The sequence below is a fragment of the Callithrix jacchus genome, chromosome 18 (genome assembly GCF_049354715.1).
Source record: "Callithrix jacchus isolate 240 chromosome 18, calJac240_pri, whole genome shotgun sequence".
Taxonomy (NCBI): Eukaryota; Metazoa; Chordata; class Mammalia; order Primates; family Cebidae; genus Callithrix; species Callithrix jacchus.
The window spans coordinates 5,851,851-5,878,839 of NC_133519.1; the positions used below are offsets into that span (position 1 = coordinate 5,851,851).

At 56.9% G+C, this 26,989-nt stretch overlaps 2 pseudogenes across 1 annotated transcript; both read right to left on the bottom strand.

The window, feature by feature from the left end:
• Positions 1-2,212: 2,212 nt before the first annotated feature.
• Positions 2,213-19,605, bottom strand: LOC128931044 (myb-binding protein 1A-like; annotated as a pseudogene). The gene is made up of 26 exons (XR_013529175.1): positions 19,350-19,605; positions 19,099-19,194; positions 17,994-18,077; positions 17,821-17,895; positions 17,605-17,712; positions 15,682-15,857; positions 15,356-15,523; positions 15,111-15,228; positions 13,413-13,710; positions 12,392-12,504; positions 11,607-11,730; positions 11,229-11,396; positions 11,043-11,142; positions 8,629-8,725; positions 8,370-8,521; positions 8,005-8,091; positions 7,772-7,923; positions 7,512-7,682; positions 7,237-7,415; positions 5,810-6,019; positions 5,544-5,669; positions 5,388-5,456; positions 4,789-4,902; positions 4,479-4,601; positions 3,382-3,518; positions 2,213-3,215 (listed from the first exon to the last, which is right to left on the bottom strand). The product of XR_013529175.1 is annotated as a myb-binding protein 1A-like (transcript).
• Positions 19,606-23,584: 3,979 nt separating this feature from the next.
• On the bottom strand, positions 23,585-26,337 carry LOC128931097 (glutathione hydrolase 6-like; annotated as a pseudogene).
• Positions 26,338-26,989: the final 652 nt, after the last annotated feature.

Sequence of the window (26,989 nt, forward strand, 5' to 3'; positions counted from 1 at the left end):
TCCAGGCTTGGACTTGGTGGTTTCCAAAGCTGGGACCCCTCCCCCTTCCTTTTCCTCTCACCTTCTGACTGCTTTCTCCTTTCCTCTTTACTCCTCTCCCCACCCCTGGGCTCTCCCACCTCCCCCTTGGGCTGATGAAGTCCCTGCCCAGCACCTCCAGTCAGCTGGCCCCCACGACGCGATGTGCCAGAGCAGTGCCCGGGCCCAGCCCCTGCTGACGCGCCATCCTGACCCCCGCCTGTCTCTCCCCTAGGCTCAACCAGCGGGTGATGCTGCCTTCATCTGTGGAAGTCTGAGGTGGTGAGTGCAGGCAGGGAGGCCCTTGGGGAGGGGGAAGGCCAAGGCTAGGTGACAGGGAGCACTCTTCCTTTGGAGTCCCCTCCTGCCCCAGCACCTCCCACCAACCCTGGGCTTGGACTCTGATGTTGCCAGAATTCACTGATGGAACCACGGGTCAGGGCTCCTCCCTCCCTCCCTCCCCCCTCCTCCCTCCCTCCCTCCCTCCTTCCCTCCTTCCTTCCTTCCTTCCTTCCTTCCTTCCTTCCTTCCTAGGGCTGGGTGGGGCCTGGCTGGAACTCCCCACTCTATCTGGACTTCTGCCCTCCGGTTCCTCGTGGATGTACCAGGGCCTGGCTCCTCAGACCTTCCAGGTGGGAGCTAGAGCTTCCCAGCAGCACGAGAACCAGGGTCACAGCCCCAAGCCCAGGGGGAGGCCTGCTGCTTCAACGGCAAGGGGAGGAGGGAGGGCAGCCTGGCAGGGGGCCCCACTGAGCCCTGTTTCTGACCTAATGCCCTTTTCCCCAGGTGCCCCTGGGACAATGAAAAACCCACACTCCCACCTAGTCTGGAAGGTGTCCTACGGCATCCGGGACCACCTGGGCTGCCCACAGGCTTTCTGTGTTATCCACGGCTAGGTGCCCACCTGCTCTGGCAGGGGCCTGCTGAGTGGCCCTGGCTGCAGGAAGAGGCAGTGTCCTCAGTCACCCTGGAAGGCTGTGTGTGTTGGAGCCATGAGGTTGGACAGATTCCTGGCCCTAGATTTGGACTGCCGGGCCCCTGGGGCCAAGGAAGTAGGCAGCCCGAAGTGGGTACTGCCAAGAGCCCGGCCTGCCACCAGCCTATGTGATCCTGGGCCAGTCCCTGCCCTCCCTGGAACAAAGGGCCAGGGGGCTCAACTTTCCCAAGCAACTTGCTGAGCAAAGCACGATCTGCAGCTTTGAAGATTCACCAGGCACTGGGCCATACGGAGAGTGAATGGCCTAGGCAGTCCCAGCTTTGAGGCCCAGGTGAGGGCCAGCATGCAGGACTGCAGCTTCTCAGCTGGCCTCTGACCTTGGGGACATCAGACTCAACCTGGGAGATGAAGCTGGGCACCCCCTGGCTGGGCCAGTCTCTCTGGAGGCCACTGTCTATCTCGGGTTGGCTGCTAGGCAGGAGCTCCCAGGTGGGGATTGTTTTGACAAGCTGGCATCACGAGGGGTGAAGGCCCTGGCTGCAGCGGCGCAGCACCTGGGCCCCAGCCTCGTGGTCTCAGGGTTTCACACACCAGCCAACCTCTGCAGGGCTCCTGGTGGCCCCAGGAATATTTCGGCTGTCTAGCCCTTCGCTACCACCACCCCAAGCCAGGAACCCACTCCCTCTAGAGGCTGGGCTGAGCCTTGGCTAGGGCCAGGGCCCAGGAGACCATTCTAGAATCCATGGGGCAGCCGCCAGGGCTCTGCTGCTGGAGGAAGCAGCTCTCCACAAAGCTTCCTGCATGGGCTGAGGCACTGGGAGATGCCAGTCCCTATCACACAAATGACCCCCAGGGCCAGGCCTTCACACTGGCTTTGATCACCCAACTCATGCCTGTGCGCATACCAGGATACAGCTGCCAACATCACACCAGCCCCAAACCCCTTTGGGGGAGTTTAGCCCGTGTCATACACTCCCTGCACATTTGCTGCCATCAAGGCAGTGCTGGTGTCTGGGGCCCAAGGGGCCAGTTAGGAGACCCTGAGAGCTGGCTTGGACAGTGCTCTTTCCATCCCTTAGTTATTGGCTGACTGTGTCTTCAGTGGGTGTAAGCTAGTGGAATACCCACCCATGGAGCTGTGGGGTACCCGGGGAGGCCTGACAAGGGTGGGCTGGTACCCCACAAAGCCCGGCCTCCACCCCAGCCTCAGCCAGGGCCCCAGTGATGTTTTCTTGTCATACAAGAATCAGGTCCAACTGTTGCCTCCTCTTCCTTCCAGAAGCCAAACTGCTCCTTTATTTTTTAGAGCTGCTGATTATGAATCTCAGAGTCTTAAGAGAGAAGCCAAATATATTCCTCTTGTAAATGAAGAAATAAACCTATTTAAATCACTCCCTGTGGCTCCCTCAGCAAAAAAGCCTGGGGCAGAGGGTGCAAAAGACGGTCACACCTGTACCCAGCCTGCAGCCAGCATGTCACCCTGTACCCACCCAGGTGAACCCCAGAGCCCTGGACCTGGCCCACAGGGCCCTGAAGCCACAGTCCCAGCCTAGAACCGGGGGGGGGGGTGTCTCTGCATCCTGGGACCCCTGCAGGAACGGCTTGGGCTGTGCTTACCAGAGCAGGATGCCTGGGCAGGCAGTGACACCCTCCCTGGGGACAGAGCCTTAGAAATAGCTTGCATATTCAAATCATGGTGGAAAAATAGGAGTCTTGGGCAGATGGAGGCTGAGGGTGGCCTGCACTCAGCTTCCCCACCTTCCTCAGCTGCGTTTTCTTCTTGGTCCCACTCTGGAGCAGGCTGGGGCTCCTGATGACTAAAGGCGACCTTGCCTTTTTCTGTGCCAGTGTGGATGGCGGTGATTTGTCCAAGACCCCCTTTTTGGGAATGGCCTCGTGGTGCTGCTTTTGGCCTACAGGCTTCATTGGGGAGCTGGGAGCTCCATTCACCTTGGACAGCTTCCGGTTTTTCTTATGCAGTTTTGTGGACTTGGCAGGGGTGTTGGGGCTCAGGGTGGGAGTGCCAGGGACTGGGCCCTTGGTGGTAGGCATCCCGTTGGCCTGGTCTGGGACCTTGGCCTTTGTCCTCTTGCTGCATGTGCTGGCTGGCTCCCGCAGGTGGCTGCAAGTGTGCCATCCTCTGACCTGTTTCTTGCAATTCTTTGTCTCTGGCAAGAATCCCTTTTTCTTCTGCTTCCTGCTGATGGGGCTCTGGGTGGCGCTGGGGATCTCCTTGGTATCTTTCTCCAACTTGGGGTGCCTGAAGGGGAATAAGCTGGTAAAAAGGTGCCCAGTGAGGGCAGCAGCCACCTCCACCCAGGTCCCGTGGGGTTCCAGAGGCCCAGGGATCCCACATCTGTGTGCGCGCAGCAGTGTGAGGGTGATCCTAGCCCCGCCCAAGTGTGCATCCCCTGCCCAGTACCTACTGAACTCCCAGGGTTTTCATGGCCTGCCAGTAGAGGTCAAGTAGGCGGCTGGAGCCGGTGGAGTGCACCCCCTGCCTCAGGCCCTGCTGCTGCCCCTGCAGCATGCCCAAGAGCACTGTCAGGTCCAAGGTCAGCTTCTGCAGAGGATGGGAAGGCAGGGTGGTGGTGGCCACAGGGGCAGGCCTCTCTGGGGCTCCTGGTGGTCTTCCCACCTTGGCCCCGTTGCTGTCTCACCAGCAAACCCTGCAGTCTCCTGGGCCTCAGCCTCTTGTTCTGCCTGTTAAGGCATCCGTGTCTGTCTCACCATTGGAGGAAACACATGCCCAGGTGTTGGTTCTCCTCCCCACAGCTGCAGGCCTGGTCTGAGTCTCCACCGTGGCACTGGTGCACCCACCTCCAAGAGGGCCATCCCCACCACTCCATCACCGTGGGGCTGCCAATGCCTTTCCTCCAGCCTCCCTGTACGTCCTGAATAGGTTACTGTTGGAATCTGCTGGTTTCCAGGAGCCCTGCTCTCCTGGCTTCCTCGCTATCACCCAGTTTTGCAAGGCCCCATCCCAGGCCCCACCTCTGCCTGCTGGTGTAGCCTTGGCAAGCTCTCCCTCCATACTGGCACTTATGCTGAGGCTTCCCAAACCTTGCCCTCTAGGCCAGACTAGGGGACCGAGATGGCCACCTACAGCTGCCTCCCAACCCTGCCCTGTGGCTGCCCAACATGTCACATTCCACCCATCCACACCCTGCACGAGGCCTGAAAACATGGCCTCCCTAACGTATGTCCACCCTGAGTCTTCTCCCATCCTTCACCATCTCCAGCCCTGCCAACCCCTTCTCAGCTTTCTCACTGGACATGACAGTGCCATACCCTTGCACCCCGCCCTGCAGGACAGGGTGGCACAGTCCCTTCCCTAGTCACTTGCCCATCCACAGCTCTGTAACTGCCTAAATGACAGCCCAGAGCCCCAACCAAGGCACTGAGAACCTTCCCCACATGACCCCCACCCCCAAGGTCTGGCCTGGGTAATGGCACTGATGCCGGGAGGCCCTGAGGCCCCCAGGAGGAACCCGACACTGCCCTGGGCTGGGCCCCACCTCACCTCATGTTTACACGTCCTGAAGACAGTACTGAGCAGCTCCAGGGAGGACAGCACCTGCTGGTGCTCTGCCTTGGTCTGTGCAGGTTCTGGGGAGGGGTGGCCAGGCTGAGGTACTCTGGAGGGCTGTCAAAGCCTTTGTTTCCAAGCAGGGACTAAAGCCCAGAGGCAGGGACCATCTCCTGGGACAATCCCAATTCCCTGTCTCCCCACCCCCCACACTCCGGGAGGCTCAGGCTCCAATCCTGGCTTGTCCTCTCTCAGAGAACCGATCCCGAGCAGGCCAGGAGGAAGGGTGCCCCCCGGCTATTACCTCCATGACCTTTGTCAGGACCTGGCTGATCAGCTGCTTCCGCTCTGGGTCCTGGAAGCACGACCTCACCTCCCACATGGACAGGGTCTTCTGGAGCAGCAGGCAAGCTTGTGCCTGGTGGTTGGGTAAAGGTGGGTGCCTGGAGCCTTAGCATGTTGGGTATGAGAGGCTGAGGGGGGTGAGGGGGCCTGCCAGTCATGGATGTGGGCGGCGTGCAAGGCCACCTGCTGCTCTGGACTCCGTGACCACCTGCTCTCATGCCTTCATGTACAGGTGGGGGCACGGAGGCCTCCCAGCTGGATAGAGGTGGGACCTCAGGCAGGACAATTCCTACCCATTCCTGGCTAATGCCATCTTCATTCAGTCAGTCTGCCCCCAGCAGTCCTGGCACCTGATCAGACACTACCACGGTGTCCTCTGTGTGGCCAGATGGGCAGTGGTGGCTGTGGGAGTGAAGCCCGCCCCCTTAGTGCCTCCATGCTCGGTGTGGCAGGGACGGCTGCGCCCATGTTCACCAGGCCAGCACTCTGGGGCCTCAGAAGCAGGTTAAGCAGGTTAATTCACATGGGTCCTGGGCTGGGAGCCGGGAAGTCTCTTACCTGCTGGTGGGGCCGCCCTGGGCTTGTGACGTGCTAGACCAGGACAGGGAGCAGGCTCTTACAGAGCACCTGGCGGGGAAGGGAGGGTTGTGAGGTGTGGGTGGGGCTGGGGCTGAGAGGGGACCCCAAGTGGGCAGGGTGGGCCCTGACACTCACTGGGTGCCGGGAAAAGAGGCTGAGGAACATGGGGACCGTGAGGGGACTGTGGCGCTTGGTCAGGAAGGAGCTCAGTACTGATGAGTAGACACATATCGTGAAGTTCAAGTCCAGGCAGCCGGCAGCCTAGGCCAGGTGAGAGAGCTGGCTGAGGCCAGGAGAGGGCCTCTGGGATGGGAGGAGACTGGGCTAGCTTCGGATGGTGGAGGGTGAGTTCTGGGGAAGTGTGAAGTGCATGGGCTCTGCCTGGGCCAGGCCCTGCTCACCTGTGAGCCCTCAGTCATGGGGCTGGGGTTGGTGCCAGCCTCCAGCTCCTCCTGCGTCTCATGCACGCACCCCTCGGCAGTGCCGCCCTTCAAGACTCAGAGCAGGTAGAGGGAGGCATTGAAGTGGTAGAGGGCGGTGGAGTCGGGCTGGCGGCCTCGATGCGGTCACCCAAGTCGTGGCAGTAGATACGGCCACGGCACAGGTGGTAGCTGCAGGTGGTGAGGACAAGAGCTGGTCAGAACAATCTCAATCCACCCCGCTCTGCCAAGCAGCACCAAGCAAGTCCCACTTTACAGGTGAGGAAACAGATCTGGAAGACAGATGTGACTGAGGACACAGAGGAAGGTAGGGCTACTGGCAGCTTGCTTGGGAGCTATGTGAGCTCATCGTGCTTGGGCAAGGGGGCACCCCACAGGGGGAACAGAACAGTTCCCCAAGTGGGGGGCTGCACCAGGGCCAACCACCGCCTGGCATACCTCTCCTGTCCATACTCATCCCTCGTGGGGAAGTGGCCTCCAGGCCTTTTGTAAAGCGAGGCAAGGGTTCTGCACTCAGAACCCTATGTGGCCCTTCAGGGCCAGGACAGAGTGGGGACAAGAGGCAGGATGCTCAATGAGTGACACTGTCCATGCACACTGGCAGAACTATCTGAGAAGGTGTGGCCTGGGGTGGAATGGAGGATGACCACCAGTCATGCCCCCCACCCTGCAGACCATCCATGCAGTGCCCAGGGGCCCAGGCCTTCAACTACCCAGCACCTAAGCCCTGAAGGCAGGTCTGCACCTGACACCTGCCTGGCTCTCCCCCGCCTGCCATCACCTCCCTGCTAGACCTGCCTCCAGCACAGCCCTGCCCAAAGCCTTCTCCACACCGCCAGCCATTTCCAAAAAGGGAAACCAGATCCAAAGCCTTCCCCATGCCAAATGTCCCTGCTGAAAATGCCTCTGCGGCCCCAGCCCCACTAGGGTCAGGCCTGCGAGGTTACAGGGGTCTGTGGCCTCACGCCTCACCTGACCTCCCAGCTGGATGTCTGACCACCTCACATCAGGATGCTCTTTCCCCTTTCTGCACTCCCCAAGGCCTCCCAACCTGACAAACTCCCACGTACACTGCACCTCCGAGGACTGGGTGTGTGTCCCCAGCCACAGGTGGTGCCACTGTCCCCACCCACCCTGACACAGCCCCACTGGAGACTGTCAGGGGCTGGGATGGAACCCAGCTCCAGGGCACCACTCGCACATGTCAGGAGAACACCGGGATGGACCAAGGACCATGTGAGTCACTGAGTGACACGTGACCTAGGGCTGAGTGGTGAGCCTGCAAGCTAGGGCCCAGGCTGGAAGCTTGGCTCTCTCTTTCCTGTACAACAAGCAAGCCAGGAGTTCTGCCTGGGGGCTGGGGGCTGGGGACTGCTGGCCAAACCCACCAGCCTTGCCCCCGTGCTCATGTGAGGATGCACACAGTCTTGTGCAGCAGGTCCTGCTCCTGCTTAGAGCTGCTGCTGCGTAGGCTGCACCGAATGATGCCCAGCAGCGGCTCTAGCAGCTCCAGGATCAGGACGTTCTCAGGCTGCTTGGTCACCAGCACCTCCACCAGGTCCAGCACCTGCAGCTGGGAGAGCTGGTCAGCAAGGAGGGGGCAGGGCATGGGCGGGCGGGGGGCGGTGATGGAGGTGGTGGAGGCACCAGACCCCAGGCTCACCCAAATCTGGAAGTCACTCTGCAGCACCTTCTCCTTCTGTGGTTTGCTCTTCTCGTCCTGCCGGGCCTGGATCCACAGCCTTTGCTCAGTAAAGAGACTGGCGAGGTTCTGGTCCAGGACCATCATGGCCTCATCCCCCAGCTCCTCCTCGTCCTCACTTTCCACTCCACCCTGAGGGACAGAGGCCCAGCAGTCAGCCTGGCTTCGGGCAGGTGGACACACAACATAGGGACTCAAGAGCCCTCCCCGGCTCCGCTCACCAGCGCCTTCGCAGCCTGCAGCACACTCATCAGCTGTACCCAGAAGCCCTGGTCCACATCCTGTCACGCTCCTCCTCCTCCTCGCTCTCCCCAACATCGCTTTCATCTTCACTCTCTGAGCCTCTGCTCTCCTCACCATCCTCGTGCTTTTCCTGTGGGGTGGTGGCAGGCTCATCACACACCTCTGCGATCTTCCCACTCCTGCCACCCCACCTGGCCCGCGCTGGCAGCACCTCTGCAACCTTCAGCCGCTGCTCATCAGACTTGTCCATCACCACCACATGGTCATCCTCATCCTCACTGGTCTCCGAGTTCAGCACCTGGCGAGGAGACCCAGCCACTGACCCATCTGTGGCCCCCGCCCTCCTGACCAGGCCCTGCCTGCCATTGGCCAAAAGTCCCCATTTCAGGGAAGAAAACTGAGCCTAGGAGAGGTGGCCACACCCTGCAAGGACAGGACAGGGCCTCATTGAGACCCCTCCCACCAGGCACAGGCTGGCAGGAGGGAGGCTAGGAGGCTGAAGCGCTCCCCTACCTGATGCAGCTCCCTGCTCAGTGAGCCCCAGCACAAAGTGCATTTCCAAAGGTCCCAACTCACATCCAGAATCAGCTGTAGGGCACGCGGGGTCAGGTGGGAGCAGACGTGGTCGAACATGCTCTGGGCCACTTGACACATGAGGTGGCTGGGCTGGGCCAGCAGGGCCAGCAGGATCTCCACCAGCACCTCTACCCATGGCAGCTCCTGGGGATCTGCAAGAGGGTGGATTGAGCCCAGGCAGGGGACCGTTGTCCTCACTGAACCACTTCAGTCCCTCTTGTACCCAAGGATACACCCTGTCCCAGAAGCAAGGACCCACCAATGGCCTTGGTGCGGCTCCCATGGCGTCTCTCTCCCAGGCTGTTTCTGATGTAGGTCTGGATGTCACCCAGCAGGTCACAGCTCTCTGTAGGGGACTGGGGACAGGGTAGGACACGCACTGCGGACAGCCCTTCTGAGCCAGGCAAGGGGCTGGCCAAAAGGCAGCAGTGGCACCAGAAGCCTTCAACAGCCCAGCCACTGGCCGGCCCCAGCCAGCCACCCCGAAATCCAGAATGGAAGACCTCAGCTGGACCCCAGAATACCAAGGGCTGAGGGCCTTTTTACACCTAATATGCAGTTACAGGATCTGAAAACCTGCAGGGGACAGAAAAGGAGGCCAGCTCCCACTTTGACACTCAAGACAGACAGAGCTGACAAGGATGGTCAGGGTCCCAGAGTAGCCAGCAAACCCCAGCCCCCAATTCATAATTCTAAATGATTTCCTCCATGTTTGGCTCGGCATGAGGCAGAATTGAAAGTCGTTAGTTTCAACTAATTTAATCATATCTGAACTCACCTGACGGGACAGCCCTGGACTCCAGGGACTGAAGTGGCGGAGTGTGTGCCTGTGCAGGGCATCTTGACAACTGTGTGATCTGTGGTACCTAAAAGACAGACTTTTCCCTCAAAATGCAGTGGGCAACGTTTAGGCCAGGGTAGGAAAAGCAGCCCAAAGCCCTGGTCACTGCCCCCGGCTCCCAGGCTGTGTGCCACGCAGGTCCCTGTCCTCTGGGCTGCACCTTTTTTAATTTATTCATTTTCTCTGAGACAGTCTTGCTCTGTCACTCAGGTTGGAGTGCAATGGCACAATCTCAGCTCATTGCAACCTCCGCCTCCCAGCTTCAAGCGATTCTCCTGCCTCAGCCTCCTGAGTAGCAGGGATTACAGGCACCTGCCACCACGCCCAGCTAATTACATTTAAGTAGAGATGGGGTTTCAGCATGTTGTCCAGGCTGGTCTCAAACTCCTGACCTCAGATGACTCACCTGCCTCCACCTCCCAAACTGCTGGGATGACAGGTGTGAGTCCCTGTGCCCGGCCACAGCTGCACCTTTTATCTGAAAGTGGGCACAGCAAACTGCAGCCTCCTCTGTGCAAGTCAACACCAGAGACCTCAAGGTTGCAGGCTCCACGTGTGTCTTAGAATCAGCAGGGCTCCACTGCTATCAAAGGTCTGACGCCAACACTCAGAAGGGGCATCATGGGCAAACTTTACCCACACAACTCATCCACAGGCTGGGCTCGGACTAACCAAAGCTGGCAAGTAAAGCCATCACAGCCAAGAGGCCAGACGGGCAAGTGAGAGACCCACCTACTCAGGCTATGTAAGACCAGCAGCCTCGATAAGAGCTTCCCATGTTGTGAGAAGAAAACTCTCTAAGACTCAGGGTAAGGGCAGACACAGTGGCTTATACCTGTAATCCCAGCACTTTGGGAGGCCAAGGTGGGCAGATTACCTGAGGTCAGGAGTTCAAAACCAGGCTGGCCAACATGGCGAAACGCCGTCACTACTAAAAATACAAAAATTAGCCAGCACAGTGGCAGGCACCTATAATCCCAGGTACTCAGGAGGCTGAGGCAGGAAAATTGCTTGAACCAGAGAGGTGGTGCTTGCAGTGATCCAAGATCACGCCACTGCACTCCAGCCTGGGCAACAGAAAAAGACTCCATCTCAAAAAACAGACGGCCAGGCACAGTGGCTCATGCCTGTAACCCCAGCACTTTGGGAGGCCAAGGCGGGCGGATCACGAGGTCAAGAGATTGAGACCATCCTGGCCAATGTGGTGAAACCCCAGCTCTACTAAATATACAAAAAAAAATTAGCTGGGCATGGTGGTGCACGCCTGTAGTCCCAGCTACTGGGGAGGCTGAGGCAGGAGAATTGCTTGAACCAGGGAGTCAGAGGTTGCAGTGAGCCAAGATTGCACCACTGCACTCCAGCCTGGTGATGGAGACTCTGTCTCAAAATAATACAAAAAACAAAAAAACAGACAAACAAAAGAGGAATCAGGATACTGAGTGCTGAATGTGGTCAGGGCTTCCTGATGGGAAGAAATGAGAGGGAGACCCCGCGGTTCTAGAGAACCCGTGGCCAGAAGGTGTTCCCATAGCCAGAGGGTACAGTGCAAGCTACTCTGCCTCTGAGTCTCAGTTTCCCCATGTCAAACATGGAAAAGCAGAGTCTGCCTCAAGTTTTGGGAATTAAGAAGGCCTGCCTGGAAAGCTCAGGACACCAGCTGGTGCCTGCTAAGGGGCCGGAGTGACATTTCCTTGGATGATAATTCTACCCATGATGAGGCTGGCTTAGGAAACCTCCCAACATAACTCCCCAAGCCTTTCCTGGCTCCCCCCCATAGCCCTCATAGCCGCAGGACCCCAGGCTCACGGCCCCTCCATCCCAGGCCACAGTACCTTGAAGAGGTAGATACCCACAAGCAGCAGAAGGTGCTGGAAGGCGGCAGCCCTGGGCTCTGAGGAGGTGGCCTCCAGCTCCTTCAGAGTCTGCAGCATCCTGTGAGGAGCCAGGCAGATCCTCAGGCCCTGGCTGCCATCAGACCACAGCGTCCTGCCCACCCCCTGGAAATCCCACCCGCGCACCTGTCCCAGGCCCGGCACTGCTGCACAGTGAGGGGTGTCACGGGGCTCACGCTGTGACTGTGATTCAGCAGCACGTATGCGAAATGAACCAGGTGGTAGGTCCAGGGCTGCCCACCCCAGGTCTGCTCTGGTGCCAGCTTGAACTGCGTGCTGAGGGTCTGCAGCAGACTAGGTGACAGGCAGGGCTTGGTCACCAGACCGATGAGTGAATATAGCCGCCTCCCTCTGCCCTCCCCAGGGCTCAGTCTCCCAACTCTCCAGGACCTGCTAGGACTCCCTGGGCCTCAGCCGTTGTCCCCAGCATAGGGGAACTGCAGGAAGCAGGAGTCCTGAAGGCCTTTCCACCTTTGGACCTCTCCCAGGCTACCCCAGGCTCACCTGAAGAAGGTGCTGCTGACGGTCTCTTGGGCCTGACATTCCAAAGGGAGGGAGAGCTGCTGCCTTGTCTCAGGGATCTGGGATGTGGGCTTCTTTGTGACGAAGAACAAGTGAACAAACACAATTAGGGGCGGGCGGGAGAGCAGCTGGTGCCATTCACGGCCGTTTGTTTCCATGGGCTCCCCTCCCCTGGTGGCACCACCCAGGGTTCAAGACCAGGAGGAGGGGAGCCCTTCTGACCCCTTCTGCTCTCGGTACAGTCCTCAGAGCCCTCACTGGCAAGGCTGGAGGTGGCTGGGCCAGGAAGGGCTGGATCCTCAGCTGAACATGGCTCAACCTGAGCTGGGGAGAGAGAATCAGTGCCCCCCTCAAAGAACCAAGAGACGTGAGGCTGTGTGGTTATGGCCGAGTCACGCCACTGCTCCTGCAAACACGGGGCCAGTGCAGCCCCCTCCTGCGACTGGGCACACTGAGGGTGAGGTGAGCACCCGGCTCTGCTCGGACACAGATGAGGCAGGTGTGGGGCAGGCTTCCCTGATGCCACCCATGGGCAAAGGCTCCCTGCAGGGCACGCACAGCACACCCGAACCTCTTAGGCGCCTGCAGCTGGGGTGCCTCCTGGGTCTCTTCTCTACAGGCTCCTGAGGAATTGCCAAGTCCCCTTGTGCCTGCTCCCCACTGATGACTCAACCCAAAGGCTTCTGGCTCCAGAGGACACAAACCAGAATGAGTTGAGGGGCTCATTCCTCGACCACATGCCCACGGGAAGCTCCAGCCCCTCTCGTACCTGGCCACCTCCTCCGTCAAGGCCTCCTCCATCCCTAGGTGCAGGCTGTCCACAAGGCTCACCAGTCTGAGGATGATCCATTTCCGCAGCCAGAACACAGCTCGCTCAGGCCTGGGGCGCAGAGGCGAGGTCACGTGAGCCACTTAGAACTGGCAAAAGCAGGCTGTGCCCAGTGGCTCACACCTGTAATCCCAGCACTTTTGGAGGCCGAGGCAGGTGGATCGGTTGTGGTCAGGAGTTCAAGACCAGCCTGGCCAACATGGTAAAACCCCATCTCCACAAAAAATACAAAACTTAAGGCCGGGTGTGGTGGCTCATGCCTGTAATCCCAGCACATCGGGAGGCCAAGGTGGGTGGATCACCTGATGTCAAGAGTTCAAGACCAGCCTGACCAACATGGAGAAACCCCATCTCTACTAAAAATACAAAAATTAGCTGGGCGTGGTGGTACATGCCTATAATTTCAGCTACTTGGGAGGCTGAGGCAGGAGAATCACTTGAACCAGGGAGGCAGAGGTTGCAGTGAGCTGAGATCACACCATTGTACTCCAGCCTGGGCAACAAGAGCAAAACTCCATCTCAAAAAACAAAAATTAGCTGGGCATGGTGGTGGGTGCCTGTAGTCCCAGCTACTGGAGAGGCTGAGGCAGAGACTCACTTGATCACTTGAACCCGGGAGGCAGAATTTGCAGTGAGCTGAGATTACATGCCACATGCCATAGCACTCCAGCTTAGTGAGACTCTATGGGGGGGGAAGAAAAAAGAAAAAAAGAAAACAAATTATCAAAAACAGGACGTTCCTTTAACTGATCTCAGAGACAGAAAACCAAGCTCTCCCGCTCCCAACTGCCAGTGCAGGACCTCGGTTTCCTTGAGAGCTATGGTACTTTCCCTCTCTCTGCTCATGGTTTAGGGCCAGGACACCGTGGGTGGGGGGGTGAGGGGCAGGGTCGCTGGGCTCTGCAGGCTAGAAAAGCTAACTCCTGAAGGACGACGGGTCCTTCGCACGGTCCACTCACACATGCAGTGATGCATCCTGAGCTTTCTTCAGTTGTTGGTGCTTAAGTAAATCAAGGAGTCCAGGTTTGGCTGGAGAAACATGCCCTGCAGCCAGGCCACATAGCCCTGCAGGGCCCGAGAGCTCAGGAACCGCACGACCCACCAGAAGGTAGGCACCACTGGGAGACCGTGGTTGGTGGTGGGGGAGAAGGCCACCACCAGCACGGCCAGCTGCTGCTCAGGGTCATACCAGCATCCCTCTAGGAAAGTGCCCATGTATTCCTCCATCTCCGGGGTGAACTTGAACTGGTTTGGGAGCTGTAAGAGTTAGGCATGGTGCTGAGCCCACAGGCTTGCGGCCTTTAGGGTTAAACAGAGGCCCAGGGTCTCCCCTGGCACACAGCAGGGCTGAGCCTGAGCTTGCTCCATTCCTGGTCACCCCAGTGCTTCTGTCTGGCATCAAGGCCTCCCCGGGTCTGACTTCCCCAGCTTCAGTGCCTCTGGCCCCAAAAGGCCCCTCTCGCCACACTGCTGAGGGGGATGGGCTGTTTTCCTGGCTCAACGCACAGGCAGAGCAGTGGTTAAGAGGCCAGACTGACCCAGGTTCAAGGCCTACGCCACCAATTCCTCACTGTGTCATCTTTGGGACCCAACCCAACCACCTCTAATGCGCTGCCTCGGGGCCAGGACCCGTGTTCCACTTTTTGTCTGGCGGCTTAGCATTTTAGCAATCCTTTGCGCTTGGCCATTACTGCCATTGTGTAGGTGAGTAAAGTGAGACACAAAAATGCCTAGAATAGAACTCCTCAGGGTCAGAGGGCTCCCAGCAGGACCACGTCTGGCCTCACAGCCCAAGCTCTTCTCATTTTAATTTTCTCCAGTTGTGCCCCGGGAGTGCAGTGCCACTATCACGGCTCACTGCAGCCTCAAAATCCTGGGTTCACGTGATCCTCCCACCTCAGCCTCCTGAGTAACTGGGACTACAGGTGCACACCACCGCCCAACCCAGGCTCTTAACCACTGCCTGATGCTTCAAGTCTGCCTCTCACCCAGAATGACAGCTCTCGGAAACTTGCTGCAAAGATAAAATGAGCTGCTGAGAACAGTAAACCCAGCAGCGCTGACTGGGCACCAGGCACACCGGTGCTCAAACACGGTCATGACGACTGTTCTCATCACCGCAACATGGGCAGGGGTGGAGGGTGGTCTGAACAGCCCGCTGGCTACCCACACCTAAGTGGGGGCCCGCTCCTTTTCAAAACTGTCAGAGGGAAGCCGGGAGCAGTGGTTCACATCTGCAATCCCAGCACTTTGGGAGGCCAAGGCGGGTGGATCACCTGAAGTCAGGAGTTTGAGACCAGCCTGGCCAACATGGCAAAACCCTGTCTCTACTGAAAATACAAAAATTAGCTGGGTGTGGAGGTGGGCACCTGTAATCCCAGCTACTCAGGAGGCTGAGGCACGATAATTGCTTGAACCCGGGAGGTGGAGATTGTAGTGAGCAGAGATTGCCTCATTGCCCTCCAGCCTGGGTGACAAGAGAAAACTCCAACTCAAAACAATCTGTCAGAGGGGAAGGGGTTCAGGCAGCTCACTACCCAGACAGTGGAGACACCCAGGTCTCTGGCCAGGCTCCTGAGGTGCCCTCTCCCCTTCTTGGCAAGGAGAGCACCTCCCTAGCCCTTCCAGCAGCATCGGGCTGCACAGGCGGTGCCCACCTTGGCCGTGCACATGTGCTCCATGTAATGGCGGATCACGTCTCCCTGCATCACCAGCTGCAGCTGTTCCTTGGTCAGCAGGGGAAGGGTGGTGCCCAGCAGGCAGAAACACAGGTAGCTAAGAGGGACTATGGGACCAAGCATGGTCAGAGCCCTTGGTCCCCCGGCAGGGACCTCAGGACTGGTAGTCCAGCCCAATTTACAGACAGGGAAGGGGGCCGAGAGAGGCCACATGCCACACGCACCTGGCTGGCCAGAACTGAAGCTTCAGCAGCCCCTGTTCCACCATCCCCTTCCAGAACTGCAGAAACTTGTCTTCCTTGAGTGCCAGGTAGAGCAGCTCCAGGGCGACGGCAGGCAGCTTTCATTCCTTCTTCACTGAGGACACTGCCATCTTCAGCATGTTCACCATCCTGTGGGGGGCAGGGGACTCAGGGAATGCTTGCCTCACCAGCAAGGGCCAGTGTGCCAAGAGTAGCCAGGGCACCCCCAGGCTACACAGCCAATCTGGGCTTGGCCAGATGCAGTCCCACAGCCCCAGGGAGAGCAAATCCATCCACCTCCCTCACACCTGGGAACATTCTCATCCGAAAATAGGTTAACGGATCCCACCAGCTTCTTGAGCCTAGAGGGAACTTTCTGCTGGGCCAGGAGGAAGAGCCCCAGCTGTTCAGGACAGCTGAGCATCGCATCCAAGTCAGTGCTGAGGACCTCTGGCAGCATCTCCTGCAACATGGCCTCTGAGACCTAAGGGTGGAAAGGTAAGAAATGGTGGCTTCCTCTGCAGGGTGAGCCCAGTGTGGCCTCTTTTACCTGCCAGCCTCCTGACACAGGGCCATCTGGCCAAGCATCAGAGTCATCAGAGGCCATTTGCTAAAAAACTCAAATTCCCAGGCAGCTGGGTTTTTGACAAGCATTTTGCTGATGCTAACTGGCCCGGTACTACCTGCCTTTTTTTTTTTTTGAGACAGAGTCTTGCTTTGCCACCCAGGCTAAGTGCAGTGGTGTGATCTCAGTTCACTGTAACCTCCACCTCCCTGGTTCCAGCGATTCCCCTACCTCAGCTGGGATTACAGGTGTACACCTCCATGCCCAGCTAATTTTTGTATTTTTAGTAGAGGTGGGGTTTCACCGTATTGGCCAGGCTGGTCTCGAACTTCTGACCTCAAGTGATCCACCCACCTCACCCTCACAAATTTCTGGGATTAAAGGTGTGGGCCATGGCACCCAGCCAGAGCTACCCATTTAATTATTCCTGGTTTTGGGACTTCAGAGGACTAGCCAATTTTATACAAAAGGGGCCCTAGGTAGACAGCTGGGATTCAAATTCAGGTCCTTTTGGCTCTGAGGTCGACTCCTCAGCAGTCCTGGCCTGGGACTTCCCAGCCCCTGCCTTTCTCTTCAGTGGCAAAAAGGCCTAGGTGTACCTTCCCAAGTCGGGCAGTGGAGGCCCAGGAGGGACCAGCCTTGACCAGGAGAACAACAGCAAACGTTTTATATACCTGCCATGTGCCGAGTTCAGTTCTAGAGCGGCACTAGCCACACGGGGCTGCTGAGCGCCTAAAAGGCAGCAAATCTGACCAGGGATGTGCCTACATGTAAAATACACGCTGGATTTTGAAACACACTAAAAAAAGAGTAATGATACCTCAACGATTTTTTTTTTTTCTGAGAGTTTCATACTGTCACCCGGACTGAAGTGCAGTGGCGTGATCTCGGCTTGCTACAACCTCTGCCTCCCGGGTTCAAGTGATTCTCCTTCTTCAGCCTCCTGAGTAGCTGGGACTACAGGTGCCTGCCACCATGCCTGGCTAATTTTTTGTATTTTTGGTAGAGACAGGGTTTCACCATGTTGGCCAGGCTGGTCTCGAACTCCTGACCTCGTGATTGACCCACCTCGCTCTCCCAAAGTGCTGGGATTACAGGTAAGAGGCACTGTGCCCTGCCAGCTCAACAGTTTTGTATACAAATGCATACTGAAATAATATTTTAGATATACTAGATGATGTAAAATGTTACTAATGACACCTGTTTCTTTTTAACTTTTTTTTTGTGAGACAGAGTTTCACTCTCATATGGCTTGGGCTGGCTAGAGTGCAATGGCATGATCTCGGCTCACTACAACCTCCAACTCCTGGGTTCTAATGATTCTCCTGCCTCAGCCTCCCAAGTAGCTGGGATTATAGGCATATGCCACCATGCCTGGCTAATTTTTTTATATTTTTAGTAGAGATAGGGTTTCTCCATATTGGTCAGGCTGGTCTCAAACTCCCGACTTCAGGTGATACACCCACCTCCCAAAGTACCGAGATTACAGGCATGAGCCACTGTGCCGGGCCTCTTTTTACCTTTTCAACAAAGTCACTGAAACACTTCAAATTATATGTCTTTATATTTCTATGGAACAGTGCTGTTCCTGATTCTCATCTGAGCCCTCTTTATGTCTTTGTAGCAGGAAGTGTCTCCCGAGCCCATAAGGCTGGTGAGCTCATACCTCGAAGAGAATGTCCACCAGGGCTTTCTGGGGCTGCTCCTGCAAGTGGTTCTGATACTGGTCCAGGGCCTGCAGCAGCTTCACTGACTTCCTCAGCACCTCCTGGTCCTGGTCCCCACAAAGGGGCAGAGGGTATGAGCAGGGACCACTACTGTCCCCCACCCATCCAAGACCAGCCTACACCCCCCACCCCCACCATCCTCCCAAAGTTCTCACCTTCACCAGCCAGCCTGACTGAAAGAGGGCGAGCACTCTGAACAGGTCTGCAAAGACAGCAGGTCTCACCATTGACTAGAAAAGGATTCCAGGCACAGCATGAGGGGCCGTGGGACTTCCCACCCCCAGCCTCTCACCCCCGGGGCTACTGACCTCCCCAGGCCCTCTCTCACCTTCTTCACCTGATGCAAGTCATATTTTTCTTGCATCTGCTTCAGGATGCTGCACAAATGGAGGTCTTCAAAAGACTGTAACAGCTGCCAGGAGGAAGAGGGGCTCAGGAAGTGGCCCAGTACATCCTCACAACTCAACCTCCCTTCCCCCTTCAACTCCTCCCAGGAAGCCTTGGGTGCCTAGTCGCACCCCATGAATGCCTCTGAAGCTGCTCTCGGAAACGAATCTTGCCTCCCTGCCCCATCTCCGCTAGGATTTCTGAAGTACCGTCTGCAAGTGGTTCTGGGACTGGGACTGGAGCTGAGCCTTGGCAGCTTCCTTTTTTTTTTTTGAGATGGAGTCTTGCTCCATTGCCCAGACTGGAGTGCAGTGTCCTGATCTCTGCTCACTGCAACCTCCACCTCTCAGGTTCAAGCAATTCTCCTGCCTCAGCACCCACAGTAGCTGGGGATTACAGGTGTGCACCACCACACCCAGCTAATTTTTGTATTTTTAGTAGAGATGGGTTGTCAACCTGTTGGCCAGGCTGGTCTCGAACTCCTGACCTCAGGTGATCCACCCGCCTCGTCCTCCCAAAGTGCTGGGATTACAGGTGTGAGCCACCACCGCTCCTAGCCACAAAAGTGCCTTCTACAGTCCCTGGATTGCTCTGCTGAAATTCTCAGCCACTGGGTCTTCTCTCCATAGCCCGGTCTGAGCTCCACTCAGGCTGATCCGGCGGGCCTGGGTCTTAACTGCTCTTCCCCTTGTCAGGGCTCCTCAGAGAGTGGGCTACTCCAATCAGCTGAATGCCCTGCAGGCCTAAGGGAGCCCACCCCACCCAGCGCTCACTGCTCCCAGCAAGTGTACCTAAGAGGCCGGGTAACGCAAGCACCAGAAAGAAAACCTGCTCCGCTTCCCACTCCCCCTGCCTGGACTGCTTTGGAGACAGGCCTTGCTCACGCTTTCTCCACCTTCGTGTGAGGAGGCTCCCTCAGGCTGGCCTCCAACACACTCCCGACTTCTCTGTCGGGCTGCCCCTCCGTCGCGCTGAGACACCCGCCCTCCTCACACCCCACCGTTTTCACCTGCGTGGCTGGGATCCTGCCAGGAACAGCACCTCACCTGTGCCAGGGCCAAACTGTAGCAGGGCCGGTCTGTTTCTCGCCCGACCCCGAGTCCCGTGATTAGCCGCTCCAGGGCGTATTTCATCTCAGACCCCTGCGGAACCAAGCGCACCCTCGCGTTGAACGGTGACAAGAAGCTGCACACCCCGTGCACCTTATCATCCAGGTTCGCGACCACGTGCCCCCATCCCAAATCCCTGGGCCCGCCGCCGCTTCCTTGTCGGGAAGTGCGCTGCCCCTGCCCCAAACCCGCCGCTCCATCTTCGGCCTAGCGCGCAGATACTCCGGCAGCTTCTCGGCCACAAGTCGCGTCTCCTGCTCAGGCTTCGCAATGTCCCAGAAGTCCAAGAACCCACAGCTGTGTTTCAACAGGCCTGGCGGTCCGCAGGCCGGGCGCTGTTCTGCGTCGCGTCTCCCGGCGACGGGGGCTCGGAGGGTTCCTGGCTCCCCATCTCCGCCACACTCATGGAAACACGCATGCCCCGGATCCAGCCACTTCCAGGTCAGGGCCCGGCGCATGCGCACTGTTTTTTTCAGTTGGCTCGGAGGGGGAACTGGGAGGGGCTGGGCAGGGGACGGGGGAACCAAGAGGAGCGAGGCTGGGGCGGGCACCCAGGAGGGGCGGCATTTCCGCCCTCGCTCTGAGCGGAAGTTCCTCGCTGCGCCGGCGCGGTTGTTCCAGCCTTTCGCTCACGTTCATTCTGTCCCGGAGGCTGGAGCATCTGCCCCTTTGGAGCCCCACGGGGCGGTTTCTGAGGGTCCATCTCGGAAACCAACTGAGGTGCAGCACATCATCCGCCTCGTCCTAGGACGGCCCTGCGCTTGGAGCCCTGAGCCATTCAAAAGTTACTGGCACTTGCTTTGCGCAGCGCTAGGCGGTTGGAACAAAGCGGCCGCTTTCTGGAGGAACACGGAGCTAAGTGCATCAAAAAAGATCGTAATTATGAGGCCGGGCAGGGTGGTCACGCCTGTAATCCCAGCACTTTGGAAAGCCGAGGCGGGTGGATCACGAGGTCAAGATATCGAGACCATCCCCGTCTCTACTAAAAATATAAAAATTAGCTGGGCATGGTGGCGCGTGCCTGTATTCCCAGCTACTCAGGAGGCTGAGGCAGGAGAATTGCCTGAACCCAGAAGGCGGAGGTTGCGGTGAGCCGAGATCGTGCCATTGCACTCCAGTCTGGATAACAACAGTGAAAGTCCGTCTCAAAAAAAAAAAAAAAAAGATTCGTAATTATGAAGAGAACTGGGAATGCAGGGGTCCGAGGGAGCCTTTTCAGTGCTGAAACGTGAATACATCACCGGTTAAAAATACGCCTGTGGGAAGTTGAAAGGTTCCTTTTAAAGTTTCCTTTCTTGTCAAGGAATAAGCTGCTAGTAACTGTTAAGCTGTGGGGGGAAACCCAGCAAGAGCCGAGGCAAGGGCCTGAAGTCTCAGCATGTTCTCATATAAGTGTAGAATTAGTAAACAATCTTGCATGTTCTTCACATGTACCCCAAAACCTAAAATGCAATAAAAAAAAACCCAGAAAAAAGAATTAGAGATATAGTTATTCCTATATGTAATCATCATATAGCTATTTATATGTAATCATAACTACAGATGTTTAATCACATAATCATATAGCTCTTCATATTAATCATACATATAGGTATGTAATGATATAATCTCTAATCTTACTTATAAGCCTCAGGAAGTATGGGACTGACATGGCATTGGAAAAGAGGTGACGCTAAAGCCAGATGCTCTAAGCCCTCTGTCATGCTCGCATAAGGGCTGCTGGAGGACACCTTGGCTGTGCGACTGTGTCAGTGCTCTGAAAGCACCCGGTTTAGCCAGCTAGGGGAGGACACATCCAAGATGGCGGGACGTCTTCCTGGGGGAGTAAGGAGAAAACTCCGCTCCCCCAAGCTCTTGTGGCAGGCCTGACGCTGTCACGGAGGCCCACAGACACCCAGTGACTTAACTGTTTCTCTGTGGTGCTGTGCTTGAGTGGTCATGTTCCGTGGCTACTTTCAAGTTCTGCTTCTGTACCTGGTTCCTCTTTTTCTTAGAATATAAGAATTAGTAACATAAATCTTAGTGACCTTGTTATTTCTTGACAAGTATAGGAAAAAAGTGCTGATGCCTTAGGTTTTCTCCTCACCTGGGCCTCAGTCTCCAAGACACGTGATTTACATGACCCTTCACTGACCGTCATTACCTCATTTTACCTGCTCTTCCCCCTGTAAGTGGGGTGAAAGAGCATCCAGGCCTGAGAAATAAATATGTCTGCTTTCTTTTATTTTCATATTCTTGTGGCTACTTCCTGTAGCCCAGGAAGTAAAAATTGCGTTGCTAAAAGATCCTTTGTTTCAGTGCCGATTTTTCTTTGCAGTACTGAGCATCTATTTGCACCAGCCGCTAATTATCATTCAACAGAGTCTATGGTAATGATTTGAGGGGTCGGTCAGGGAAGGCCTCTGTCAGGAAGTAGCTGACATTTGGGCTGAGAGCTGAGTGACAAGAAGCCCTTCCCCACACTCCTGCAAGGATCTAAGGGGAGGAAATCCCAATCCTTACAACTGCAAAGGCCCAGGGCTGCAGGGGCTGAGGCTGCCAGGTGGCTCAGAGAAGCAAGTTTGCATAGGATCCCGGGCTAGGATTTCACTCAGAGTGTGGTAGAAGTCATTGGTGAGTTTAATGCAGGGGCAGGCCTGGATCCAATTTAAATTCTCACCAGGTGATGCTGGCTGCTGTGTGGGAAATGATGGATCGTAGGTCCACACAAGAGGAAGAACAGGAAGACCAGTTAGAGACAGTGGTGGACTGGACCCAGGGAAATGAGAACAGGTCAGATTTCGGCTGATGTGGAGCAGGTGGGGTGGGTGGGTGATTGGATGTGGGGGGAGAGGAAGTGAGGGGGATGCCAGGTTTGGGACTAAAATAACTGAGTACATTGTGGTGCCATTACTGAGCTGGAGAAGAATTTTCTTGGAAGTGGAAGGTGGAGGTCGTGGGAATAAGGGTCTATTAAATCAGAGGAGCCTTTTACAATGGCAGGGAAGGGAAGCGCTGCTGGTCAAACTTGCTTCCTGGTTTGAGAAGCTGTTTTCAGAAGGCTGTGGTCCAGAGAGGACCTAACGCTGTGAGGAGGTCAGGGCTACCCTTCACCTTGAATTTCCACCCATTCAACTCCAACTCACCCTCTCAACTGCTTCCCTGCTTTGCTGTCTGTTCTAGAAAGTGAGATTAAAACATTTACCTCGCACATCTAGTGCCCCAGGAGACAGGAGGTGAGCAGAGCCGGGGTGGAAGCTGAAAGATACCAACCCAGGCTCTCCCCTCTCTGTTTACTGATCACCTGTGCTGTCCATCCGGGAAGCCCCAACTCCAATTGCTTCAAGGCTGATGGGAAATTAAAGAAGCAGGAATGGCTCTTGGCCTCCGGGAGACTTGATCTTTATTTTGTATCAGTCTGGTTGAGAAAGATGGGTAGAGGGTGCCCTGAAGGGAAGGACAGGATGCCAGCAGTACCCTGGGCTCTGCCTGCCCTGCTCCCTGGGGCCCAGTGCTTGCCGAGGCAGAGGCTCTGCACTCTTTCTGCTGTCCTTCCAAAAGCTGGATCTGAACTCAGTGCTCGCCCCGGGCCCTGTTGCTTATTCCTCATCACCGTCGTGTTCCTTAGCTGGCAAAGGAGCCAGCAATTCCCTCAGTGTGGGTGGTTTGGAGAATGACTGTGCTAGCTCTGGATCCTGCAACTCAAATCTAGCTAATGGAAAAAGCCAGAGGTTGGGGGCCTGAGCCAGCAGTGAGCACATAATAGATGCACACTTTTTTTTAAATGAGGCTTCACTCTTGCTGCCCTGACTGAAGTGCAGTGGTGTGATCTTGGCTCACTGCAACCTCCACCTCCCAGGTTCAGGCAATTCTCATGCCTCAGCCTCCCAACTAGCTAGGATTACAGGTGTACACCACCACATCCAGCTAAGTTTTTTATATTTTTAGTAGAGATGGGGTTTTGCCATATTGCCCAGGCTGGTCTCAAACTCCTAGCCTCAGGTGATTCACCTGCCTAGGCCTCCCAAAGTGCTGTGATTACAGGCATGAGCCACCACACCCAGCCATTATTATTATTATTATTTCCAAAGACAGGGTCTCACTATGTTGTCCAGGCTGGAGTGCAATGGTGTAATCCTAGCCTCCTGTAGCCTTGAACTACCGGCTCAAGCAAGCTTCCTGCCTCAGCATCCCAGGTAGCTGGGACAACAGGCATCTGCCACTGCACCTGGCAAATTTAAAATTTTTGGTACAGACAAGATCTTGCTATGCTGTCTAGGCTGGTTTCAAACTCCTGGCCTCAAGGAATCTTCCTGCCTTGACCACCCAAAGTGCTTGAGATGACCGGTGTGAGCTGGGGTACACTCCATTACTGCTGGGTCTGCTCTACTCCTTCCCCAGGCTTCAGATAACTCTGTCTTGTGCCAGACCCATCCCGATCCTGTTAGATCCCCTGGTAGGGGCAGCAGCCATGGGGGACATGGGAGACATGCACGTGCTCTGCATAGGCTGCCACCTGGAGCAGGATCCCTTGACCACAAGTGCTGGGCTGCTCTGTTGGTTCTTGCTGGCCCTGGTGCTGGTGCTGGGCCTGGGTTTGGGGCTCTGCCAGATGGCTGAGTATAGTGTGAGTCATTTCTCTGGCCATATCAGGGGTCCTTGAAGCCACTAGCCCCAACACATTGGCCTCTGTGTCATCCAGGCTGGAGGATGAGGGGACAGGCCCAGGCACTAGCGGTAGACTTGGCCGTCGTGTTGCTGAGCAGAACCCCCATGCCTGGGAACAGGTATGCAGAACCAAGGGAGCTGTTGAGCGAGGAGGTGAGAAGGAACACAGAGCCGCTGCTGTCCATGGTGGCCAGGGTGCCGCTCTTGGGGCTCACAGCAGTTTGCAAGACTGGTGGGCAGGGGTCAAGGCTGGATGCCCCAGACCCTAGGGCTGCCTCCAGCAGTGCAAGCAGCTCTGGGCTGGCTGAGGGACTGGGGGTGGTGAACAGGATGCCCTGGGCCATGGGTAGCTGCTGCGCTGGTTCCAAAGTGGGCCTGGGCCCAGCCAAGGGCATCTCCACCCCCAGGTCTCCTGCCAGCAGACTCAGTAGTGAGTCCCTGGCAAGGTCTGAGGTGGGAGCAAAGCCTGCCCTGCAAAGCGTGGCTGCCAGCTGTGGGTTGGTAGCTCGGGCTCCAGCACCCAGGGGCGTCCCATCAGGATGGCAAAGCAGTGGACAGAGACCTGTGCCCTGAGCTGCCAGGGGCTTGTCCACCAGGAAGCCCTCCTAAGCCAGTGTGGTAGGGCCGACTAGCAGGCATGGCCAGGGAAGGTGGCCAAAGCGTGCATGCAGCAGGTGCAGGGTGGGCAGAGCCATGAGCAGTGCCACTCCGGGGGCTAGGGTCTGTGCTGGGCCTGATGTCAGGGCCGTGGAATTGCCCAAGGAGCTGTTGTGGAAGAAGCCCCAAAACATGGCACCTGCAGGAGCTAGAGGGGTTACTCAGCAGGCGTGGGTCAAGGGCCGCTGACTTGTTTCAGTCAAGATCCCTTGACTGAGTCTGGGATCAGGAGTTACTGGCCACACCTGAGGTAAAGGTGATGCAGACCTGGCTCAAGGGATGGGGACTGCTGCCCAAACCCTGGGTCCTGCTTATCAAGCATCCTTGAGGTCAGGGCTACTGACTCCATGAGGCCCAGGTCACTGATTAGGCTGTGGGCTGGGATTGTGGTCCGGGATCCCGGGTCACTGACCTAGCCCCGTGGCATGAGGATGCACCATCGCCAGGCACAAAACAGCTCCCATGCCGGCATCCACAACGTTGCTCCCCGGCAACAAGCAGCTCCCAGCCTAGGTGGGAGCACATGGCTGCAGCAAGGAAGGGACTGTAATACAGCAGGAGGGACTGGGCCCGGTGACCCGTGACCCTCCCTCCCCCGAGCCGCTGCCAGCATGACTGACCTGCAGGGCTGATGATGGCACCATGATGGTAAACGCCAGGACCATGGGAGTGTCTGCTGGGTGGAGGGGCCATGGAGCCCAGGCCTCCTGTGGGGCTGCGTTGATGCTGGAGCTGCCACATGGCCAGGAAGCAGCCCATAGCCAGCAGCAGCAGGGCGGCCACTAGACGGGCCCAGGTTCCGGGCAGCCCACCAGTCTTGTTCCTGCAGAGGGGTGTCCTGAGCTGTGGCTGGGACAGAGGGATGCCCAGGAACCCTGAGAGTCCCCAGGGAATGTTTTCCAGAAGGTTTGATTTAGCACCGGGCATGGGGGCTCACACCTGTAATCCTAGCACTTTGGGAGGCTGAAATGGGCAGATCACGAGGTCAGGAGATTGAGACCATCCTGGCTAACATGGTGAAACTACAAATACAAAAACATTAGCTGGGCACGGTGGCATGCACCTGTAGTCCCAGCTCCTTGGGAAGCTGAGGCAGGAGAATCGCTTGAACGCAGGAGGTGGAGGTTGCAGTGAGTGGAGATCAAACCACTGCATTCCAGCCTGGGCAACAAAGCGAGACTCTGTTTAAAAAAACAAAAAAAGGTTTGATTTAGCAAGAGGAGTTCAAGTCTGCCAAGGAGAAAAGGGCTTCTTCACAGTGGGCACAGCTTGGGCAAAGACATGGAGCTGTGAAAGGATTGGGGAAACTGAGGCTAGCTAGGGCGGGAGCTTCTGAAGGGGAGACTGAATCAGGTGGGAGGAAGGCCCAGTGGGGTGTGACAGGTGGGAGAGAAGGGGCTGGAGGCAGGAGCCGCCAGGTGTAGCCAGGCCCCAACCTGCCCAGCAGGTGCCTCCTCTACCAGGGCTTGGGGGCTGGGGACCTTTGACAGAGCAGCAGATGGTATCAAGCAGAGGCTGGCTTGGTACCAATGTCTTTCCAGATGCACAGACCTGTGACTGGGTCAGGCCAAGTCTGGGGCTGCAGCCTACGTTTTCCCCAAGTTGATGGGACAGTGCCTGGAGCTAAGCACAGCAGGGAGTCACCTGGTCCCCCTGAGGGGCTCCAGATAGAGGGACTTACAAACCTTAAGCCTGGGAAGGCTGGTCCCCAGACCCCTCCCTTACTTAACCAGAAGAGTCCTGGGGCCTCCAGGGGTTGGGAACCAGTGCCTGTGATGTCTCCTCTTTCTCTTCCTCTTCCTCCTCTGACTGCAGGCTTGGCTCCCAGAACAACAGCTTCTGATAGACTATGGGCTCTGCTGTCCCCTCCATGGCCCCCAGTGCTTGCCCCAGCCCTCCTGCCTGCCAGCCTTCCTGGCCGTGTCTCAGAGGCCCTGCCTAAGCCTGGCAGGTGGGAGGTGGCAGCGACCTTGGGGAAGGCTGGGGTGGAATCCAGAACAGGTCTGGGCAGGGCAGGGGGCCAAGGAGCCTGCATGTTAGCCTGCCCCATTAGGACACAAGGCCTGAGGAGTTTTCACGACACAGCTTCCGGTGTGACTGCCTGTAAGGGATCGCAGCTCAGTGAGGAGGAACCCATCCCCAAGGCCACAACCTTGACACTCAGGCACCTGCTGGACACCCCCTTTCCCCTTGGGGGGATATAGCCCATGGACCCCATTTAGGACTCTAGTCTAGAAACTGTGGACTTGAATTTGAGCTCCAGTTGCATGGCGACTTGGGTTGGGGGTCCCACATGCTTGGGTCAGCACGTGACTAGGTTCTGGCGTTGGGGTATCTGGTCTCTGGCCAGAGTCAAGGCTCAGCCTGTGGCTACTCCGGGTCTGGATTTCTCTGGGGAGGAACTTGGTTCATAAGAGACCTCCCTGGTGTGTTATGCGACTCTGGTTCAGGAGGCCGCAGCCTGGAAACCAAGCATTGCCAAGTTTGTTCTGGGATTCCCATCAAGGACCTGTTGCAAAACAGT